Here is a 7,096-nt window from a genome sequence, read left to right as displayed (position 1 = left end):
TTCATTGAAGATGAGAAAATGTCATTTATTCTTGAGATAAGCAATAGTAAATACTATACAACTGAGTATTTAGTTTGTGAAAGAGCTTCCAGATTATGAACCAGTGTCAGATGTTTGGATAAACAAAAGTTTTTTTCAACTAATTTATCATTTTTGACATTTTTTGTGGAATTCCCATGAATATCACTTCATTGACTACTGGTAATTATGTCGAGGATTGGATGGGGAGGGTGGGAGAAGAAGATTCCTCTTTAAATAGATAACTTTTAGCTTTATTTTTTTTCTAAAATCAGTCAATGTGCAATGCTAGAAAAACTGTCCTGAGTTCTTTACATATGTTGCACATAACAAAATTGAATATATAGAATTCAGTTGATTTTTTACCAAATACCGTTTGAAATATTACCTCAACATAAAGTATTTGTTTTGTAATAAAGATAATAATATCCCAAAGTGTGTGCTGATTTTTTATAGTGATATTGTTATAGTATATCTTTATATTAAACAACTCTTCCTTTAAAACATCATGAAATAGTTTATTAGCTTTCTTTCATTAAAATGAACAATTCTCAAATAATTTTTAAAATTTAATTTTATTTATAATTCAGGTAGCATTTTGATAAAATGACTTTACATGTTGCTTATGATATGTCACTGAATATACCTGTTGTAGATAAGGGAAAAAACAAATTCTCAACTTTTTTATGAGGCCACAATAAAGGGCTGCGGTGTTTGAATTTAACATTAGTTCTTGCTGGACTCTCAGATTTTTCTTTTGTGAAAAGTCTAAGAATTACAGGGAAACATTCCTTATATTTTTATTTCTTTGGGGGAACCTACTTCACCTCAGCACTTGTACTTTTCAAGTGTGCTTTCACCCACATTTCTATTTAGAGTACATGAGAATTCCTCTACAAATTTATTAAAAGAATAAGAAGACTTCCTAACCTTTAGTCTGGCCCTTTTCATTTTTCACTGTTCCCTCACAATGTCAAAGCAGTGGTCACTTGGGGAGATTTTATACACACACACAGGGCGGGGAAAAAGCAAGCATACAGTTCATATGGAAAATAAGACAATAATTAGTAAATAATAATTCAACAATAAACTGTGTACTCACAACTATAAATCTACTTTTGCCTCCCCCTGTGTGTGTGTATAAATATTTTTTTCCCTTTATCCTCTCCCTTGAGATTTTAACTCAGTGTATCTGGATGAAACGCAGAGTTCTGTATTTTTAAACGGCCCCTGGGAGAGCCTACTGTAGCCCATTCACATACCTACATTTGGGTCCCGGGCTCTGTGAACTCTCCGGTGCCATAACCTACAGGTTCTGGCCAACCCACAGCTTCTCTTCATGCTCAGAACCTCCGGGTGCCTGAGGCACAGGTGACCAGGTCCAGACCCCCAGGTGCCTCCCCTCAGCCAGGCGATGAGATGGAAGGAAGCTCACCCAAGGGGAGTGGCCCTCTAGGCGGCCAGGAGCTTCAGGGCAGGCACGGAGAAAAGGCCCTCCAGGACCCAAATGATAGTGGGCGGAGGTCTAATTTGATCTCCCCCTTCTGGAAATTTGGATATTTAGGGAGAGAGAAGTTAGAAAGTGGTCTGAGCAAAAACAGAAGGGAAGCAGAAACAAAATGGCGGCGTAGGGAACAGCTGCACCCGCCGCCTCCCGCAACCACATCAAAATCACAACTAAAATCCAGAACCGCCATCACTCAGAGCCTCCTGAGATCTGGCTGCACAGAAGCCCCACAACCAGGGAGCTGAGGAAGCACCGAGAGCGGGAGGAGGGGCGGAGACGCGGGCGGATCAGGGCTGGATTCCCACCGGCCCTCACTGGGTGCGGCCGGTTAAACCCAGGAGGGAATCTCGGTGGAGGAGGTTTCCTGGGGAACTGAGGGGTCCCAGCCCCACAGCAGCCCCCAGCCCAGGGCTCCAGGGCTGGGAAGAGACGTCCCCACACCTTCAGGCTGTGAAACCAGCGGGTCTGTGGCTGAGGGTCGCGGAGGCTGCAGGAGCCCCAGCAGCTCCTCTAAAGGGCCCGGCACGGACTCACTCGGATGCTCCCTCTGAGCCCAGCGCCGGGAGCAGCCGGAAAGGACCCGGGACACTCGGGGGGAACTAACCTGCCTGAGATCCAGGGGAGAGGTGGAGGGCGGCTTTCTCCCAGGCAGAAGGGCTGGCGGAGGCCATGGCTCCTGTGGCGAGTCCTCCCCGCACACAGCCGGCAGGCAGGCGCCATGTTTGAATCGCCAGCACCTGACTCACACCTTTGGCCCCGCCCCGTGATTCCCGGAGGCCCCGCCTCCCCCACCTGCAGCTCATCCAGGCCATTTCCAGGGGCTTTTCTGTGCAAGTGGCCTCTCAAGCCTCATGCTTAGGACTTTCCTAAAATCTCTCAAACAAGCAGCAGCAGGCCCCATAGGGCTTGACAAGTGGCCCAGGCCTGGCACTAGCGGCAGCTGCATTGGCTCATAGCTTGGCCTCTCCTGGGCACCTCCAAGCCCAGCACAAGTAGCAGCCAACTATGGTTTGCTGTGTAGCTCATGCTGGGTGGCCCTGGGCAAAGCACTGGCACGGGCTGACTTTGCACCTCCTGGGAGGCCCCAGAGACAGTGCACCTGGTGGTCAGACTTGACCACGCTGGATTACAACCCTACCACATCCACGAGTGATACACTCAAGGGGCGCACTTGGTGAACACTGAAGCCCCACTGAAGCAAATCCTGCTCCATAGGGGTGTCTTCAGCACAGCAGCTCTCTGGCTGTAGTTGCAGCTGGTCCTCACAGCTGATTGGCCTGGGGGTCAATTCCTCCCAGTGAAGCCAAGAGCAACCAAGGCTCAACTACAACAGGACAGTGCACACAGCCCACACAGGGGAGCACCTAGAAGGCCCAGCTCAGGTGACTGGGGAGACTGAGCCCCTGGACCCTACAGGACACCTACTACACAAAGCCACTCTACAAATTCCAGGAGACATAGCAGCTCTAACTAATACATAGAAACAAACACCTGGAAGCAACCAAAATGTGGGGGCAAAGAAACATGTCACAAAGGAAAGAAGAGAAGAAATCTCTAGAAGAGGAACTAAATGAAATAGAACCAAGCAAGCTACTAGATACAGAGTTCAGAATTATGGTTATAAGGATGCTCAAGGATCTTAGTAAGACTATTATGAAAACAAGTGAGACCATCGATGACATAATAAATTACCAATCAGAAATGAAGGCTACATGAACTGAAATGAAGAATAATTTACAGGAAATCAACAGTAGAGTAGAGGACGCTGAGAATCAAATCAGAAATTTGGAACATGAGGAAGCAAAAACACCCAACCAGAAGAGCAAAAAGAAAAAAGAATTCTGAAATATGAAGATAATGTAAAGAGTCTCTGGGACAACTTCAAGAGGTCCAACATTTGTATTATTGGGGTGTCAGAAGGAGAAAAAATAGAGCAAGAAATTGAAAACCTATTTGAAAAAATAATTAGAGAAAACTTCCCCTACCTGGGGAAAGAAATAGACTTACAAATCCAGGAAGCACAGAGGGTCCCAAACAAGAGGAACCCAAAGAGCCCCACAGCAAGACACAGCATAATTAAAATGCCAAAGGTTAAAGACAAAGAGAGAATCTTAAAAGCAGCAAGAGAAAAGCAATCAGTTACCTACAAGGGAGCACCCATTCGACTGTCAGCTGATTTCTCAACAGAAACATTGCAGGCAGAAGGGAGTGGCAAGAAATATTTAAAGTGATGAAAACCAAGAACCTACAACCAAGATTGCTCTACCCAGCAAAGCTATCATTTGGAACTGAAGGTCAGATAAAGAACTTCTCAGACAAGGAAAAGCTAAAGGAGTTCATCACCACCAGACCAGCACTACAGGAAATGTTGAAGGGTCTTCTCTAAGAAGAAGCTAATGAACAAAAGAACCCGACAAACGAAATAGATCCAGAGACATTGCCGCACACAACAGATGATCATATTTCAGAGCAAAGGGAGAAAGGGGGTGGAGGGTGGGAAGAGATTAACCAAAGAAGTTATATGCATATATGCATAACCCATGGACACAGACAATAATGGGGTGAAGGCCTAGGGAGGGGGTGGGAGCGAGGTGGAGGGGTCAGTTGGGAAAAATGGGACACCTGTAATACTCTCAACAATAAAGGTAAATTTTAAAATAAAATAAAAAAACCAATAAAATAATAATAATAATAAACAGAAGGGAAAACCCTGAGAGGTAGAATAGAGACAGCGAGCGTAGGACTATTAACGGTGAAGGACAAAACTGAAAATCATTGAGCTCCTGATGCTGAGGGCAAAATACTAATCCTCTTATTCTCATGCTTGGTTCTTGACTCTCTTATTGCCCCAAGATCTTCCAGAACTCCTGTGACACCCTTCCTCTCCAGTGCCACCTGTCTCCTTACAACACACCCAAATTTCTTGAGGCAACTTGAGCCAGCCTCTGTTCCCTGCAACCAAAAAACCTAATGAACTTAGACTCATTGACTTAAGCAGTCTTCTGAGGTCATATATCTCCTTAACCAAGTTAACTCACAGGATTTCTAGAAGGAAAAACAATGATCTGAATTTCAGCTATGCTCATGATAGAAATCATCTTAAACAGATGTAGGAAAGTTTTCTTTTAAGTTTCTATCAACTCATTTTATGTACTAGGTATAGATATTGGCCCATCTTGCAATTGGAAGTACGGTATAGAAATATTATCCCAAGGAAAGCTGGCTGGAATTGGTCTTTAGCTTTGATGATGTAGAAGTTTCCTCATGGAGGCCCTCATTAAAATCTACAGTTGATGGGTCCACTTGGGAAGGCCAATCACAATCAGAAACCAATTTTTAATTTATAATGGGAAAAATAAGAATTAAAAGTCTATAAGGTGAACATAAATGAGAATAGGGAAAACTTTGTGAAATGAATGCTTAATAATACTGGGCTAAAATAAGATAATAAATCGATGTTGCTCCATGAGAAACCTTACAGTTGGGGGTCAAATGCTAGAAACCTGACTCCTTCTTTCTTAGAAAGTGCTCAAAAGGTCCATCATCAAGTCTTGCCTTAGTGAGCCTTATTTTTCAAGCTTATTAGGGCTAATTCATTCTTCTTTAAATGGCCCATACTTTACATTGAACAGTACAGTCAGTTTGGTTTTTGTGGAGTCCTTTTGGCCTGGAAGCCGTTTTGTCTTCTCCAGATGACTGCATATATATGTAGATCTTAAAAGTTGGTTCCTAAATGACAATCTTACTTTATTTCTTTTAGTATTTGGGCACACTGGGCAGTCCCTGTGGCTCCCAAATAAATACAAATTGGTGGGTTTGCAATATATAGCCTTTATTATGTTGAGGTATGTTCCATCTATTCCCGCTTTGAGAGTTTTTATCATAAATAGGTGCTGGATTTTTGTCAAATGTTTTTTCTACATCTATTGATATGATCCTATGATTTTTATCTTTCCTTTTGTTTATGTGATGTATCAGGTTAACTGATTTGCAGATACTGTACCAACCTTGCATCCTAGAAATAATTCCCACCTGATCATGGTGTATGATTTTTTAAAATGCATTGCTAAATTTAGTTTGCTAATATTTGTTGAGGATTTTTGCATCTATGTTCATCAGAGATATTGGCCTATAATTTATTCTTTTGTGGTGTCTTTATCTGGTTTTAGAATTAAGATAATGCCAAACTCATAAAATGAGGTTGGGAGCTTTCCCTCCTCTTCAATTTGAGGACTTTAATATTTCTTAAGGTAGGCCTGTATTGCTATGAATTTTTCTTGTAGGACTTCTTTTGCTGTGTCCCATGGATTTGGGGTTGTTGTGCATAGACCTGTAATTTAGTGGAGAAATTTATTCTTAATTCCCTTAAAGTTTCCTATGAAGATATACATAAGACTGAAGATTATTACTGAAGATTTTGTAAAAATAAATACCATGATGATGTTGAAAAAAAAACTAGCAATATTGATGTCTAAAACAAGAAGTTTATACTAGAGCCTTTAGCAAACATGACTTAATGTACAGCAAAATTCATTTAGTCACTGATATTGCCACAAAGCACTGGACACTGTGGCTTGTACTGCTGACCCCACTGCTAATGACTAAATTCTGCCAATAACACTGGTACTACAATAACAGTGGCTCTACTGATCCCAGCTGTCAGAGAGCATTCTCTGTGCTCTGCTTCATTGTATCACTAGTTCTCAATTCAAAGTCCCTGATAGATGCATAAAGTTGACATAACTTTTACTAAGTGCCATAAACTAGTTACAAGGGACCCTAGAAAATATATTGCATTTTCAGCTTCTATATCACAAGATAAATTTTGTTTCTCACCCAAACATATAAGGAGGCAATATATGTACCATATGTAGGAAGGAGGTTCAGGTGCTAGGTGAGAAAAAGGATTGAAAAGTGTCCCATTGATGAAGAGAAGATCCATGTCCATGCCAAAAGAAGGAGCAGAATTAATGCCATGGGAATGACCAAGTCAACTTCCATGGCTGTGGGTGTGATCTATGTAGGTGAAGATGGGAGGAGTAACACTAATATCAAGGGGAATACATGGAATACCAAGGAATTCTCACAGGGAGCAGATGGGTCCTGAAATACAAGAGAGATAAGATTTATTAAACAATCAATATGTCCCAGATCCTGTGCTAGGTGTCTCACCTTAGACCAGAACTCTAGGGATTCCACTGATGGGTCCCAGAGATAGAGATCAGAGATTTCATCTATATGTTCCCAGGCTGCAGTTGAACACAGGGAGAAAAATCTCCCATATTATACATAGTCAAGGCACTCTAAAACTAAGCTTCATGGGAGAAGGTGTCTCTAAACCCTCTACAATTATTTGTTAAATTTTTGATATATTTGGGTAGAGGAGACCAAATATATTTTCATCAGATTCTCAAAGGAGTCCATGACTAAGCTGCTAGAATCTATTCAATTAAATAAAGAAAATAACATGGACAATCATAATATCTATCTGGACCTTGTTCTGTAGAACTATTGCATTCTGGGAAAGCCCAGCTTAGTGCTGAGGAATAGAGTTGGAAGTATAGCATGTTT

The sequence above is a fragment of the Miniopterus natalensis genome, chromosome 1, assembly GCF_054644295.1.
Source record: "Miniopterus natalensis isolate mMinNat1 chromosome 1, mMinNat1.hap1, whole genome shotgun sequence".
NCBI lineage: Eukaryota > Metazoa > Chordata > Mammalia > Chiroptera > Miniopteridae > Miniopterus > Miniopterus natalensis.
This window is presented reverse-complemented; position numbering follows the sequence as displayed.